The sequence below is a fragment of the Gossypium arboreum genome, chromosome 11, assembly GCF_025698485.1.
Source record: "Gossypium arboreum isolate Shixiya-1 chromosome 11, ASM2569848v2, whole genome shotgun sequence".
NCBI classification, from domain to species: domain Eukaryota; kingdom Viridiplantae; phylum Streptophyta; class Magnoliopsida; order Malvales; family Malvaceae; genus Gossypium; species Gossypium arboreum.
Genome location: NC_069080.1, coordinates 91,830,069 through 91,831,985, shown reverse-complemented (window position 1 = coordinate 91,831,985; position 1,917 = coordinate 91,830,069). Strand labels below are relative to the sequence as shown.

Here is a 1,917-nt window from a genome sequence, read left to right as displayed (position 1 = left end):
CCCCACATGAAGTGTGAGTTCACCTGTGCCAACATCAATAATCGTTCTAGCAGTTGCTAAAAAGGGCCTTCCTAAAATTAGGGGGACATTACTATCCTCTTCTATGTCTAAAACAACAAAATCAACTGGGAATATAAATCTGTCAATTTTAACTAGTACATCTTCAATAATACCCCTAGGAAATCTGATAGTTTTATCTGCTAATTAAATGCTCATCCTAGTTTATTTAGGTTTCCCAAGACCTAGCTGTTTAAACATTTTATAAGGCATAACATTAATGCTTGCCCCTAAGTCAGCCAATGCATTATGGACATCTAAACTACCAATTAAACAAGGAATCGTAAAACTCCCTGGATCCTTTAATTTGTTGGGTAGCTTATTCTGTAATATGGCTGAGCAAACTGAATTCAACTCCACATGCGACGCCTCATCCAACTTTCGTTTATTTGTTAGAAGCTCTTTTAAAAACTTGACTGTGTTTGGCATCTGCGAAAGGGCTTCAATAAATGGTAAGTTAATTTGTAGTTTCTTCAAAATTTTAAGGAATTTACCAAATTGCTCGTCTGATCGGTCTTTTCCTTCTCTCATTGGGGTATGGCACATGAGGTTTATATTCTGTACTCACTAGCTTTGGGTCATTTTGGCCTACCTCATTCTTACCTTTGCTTACCACCATTTCTGGTCTTGGTTCTATAACTAACCCTTCCTCATCTTGAATGCAATCGCATTGAGTTGCTCCCTTGGATCAGATTTAGTGTTGCTTGGCAGGCTACCTTGTGGTCGTTCGGAAATCAACTTTGCGAGCTATCCAATCTGAGTTTCGAGCCCCTGGATTGATGCTTGTTGATTTTTTAGTGCCGTCTCGATATTCTAAAAGTGAGTTTCTGACACTGAGATGAATTTGGTTAGCATCTCCTCAAGGTTCGACTTTTTCTCCTGCTGGTACGGTGGTTGCTGAAAGCCTGGAGGGGGTTGTGGTTTCTGATTTCCTTGGCCTCCCCATGAAAAATTTGGGTGGTTCCTCCAACCTGCATTGTAAGTATTGCTATAAGGATTGTTTTGAGATCAAGAATTGTTACCCGTGTAATTTAACTGCTCATTTTCCATGTTGTGGCCATAAGATGGGTATTCTGAACTGTTTGATCCACCTCCACTTGCTTCACACTGCATTATTAGGTGAACCTATGAAGAACTAAGAAAACCATCAATTTTCTTATTCAAGAGTTCTACCTGATTAGAGAGCATGGTGACCGAATCGACGTTATAAACGCTGGCTATTTTCGTTGGCTTTGTCCTCATGACTTGCCATGATAGTTATCCAGTGACATCTCTTCTATAAATTCATAGGCATCTTCAGGTGTCTTATTATTGATGGTTCCGCCAGCAACTGCGTCAACCATTTATCGAGTCAAAGGATTTAGGCCATTATGAAAGGTTTGAACCTGTAGCCAGAGTGGTAACCCATGGTGAGGGCATCTTCGCAAAAGGTCCTTGTATCTCTCTCATACATCATAGGGTATTTCTAAATCCATCTGCACAAAAGAAGAGATATCATTACGTAATTTAGCCATTTTAGCCAGGGGAAAATATTTTAATAAAATTTTTTTAGTCATTTGTTCCCAAGTAGTGATTGACCCTCGTGGTAACGAGTTCAACCATTTTTTAGCTTTGTTTCTCAATGAAAAAGGGGATTACTGAAGGCGAATGGCGTCATTAGAAACGCCATTAATTTTAAATGTATCACATAGTTCCAAAAAGTTTGCCAAATGAGCGTTGGGATCTTCATCCTACAAACCATCAAACTGAACAAATTGTTGTATCATTTGAATTGTGTTAGGTTTCAGTTCAAAAGTATTTGTAGCTACAGTAGGTCTAACTATGCTCGATTCAGTTCCTGTTAAAGAAGGTTTAGCATAA

The 1,917-nt window shown here is 38.8% G+C and overlaps 1 non-coding gene across 1 annotated transcript; it reads left to right on the top strand.

Moving 5' to 3' along the window:
* The first annotated feature begins 1,458 nt into the window (after positions 1-1,458).
* On the top strand, positions 1,459-1,565 carry LOC128285011 (small nucleolar RNA R71). The gene has a single exon (XR_008275427.1). It is a non-coding gene; the product is annotated as a small nucleolar RNA R71 (small nucleolar RNA).
* Positions 1,566-1,917: the final 352 nt, after the last annotated feature.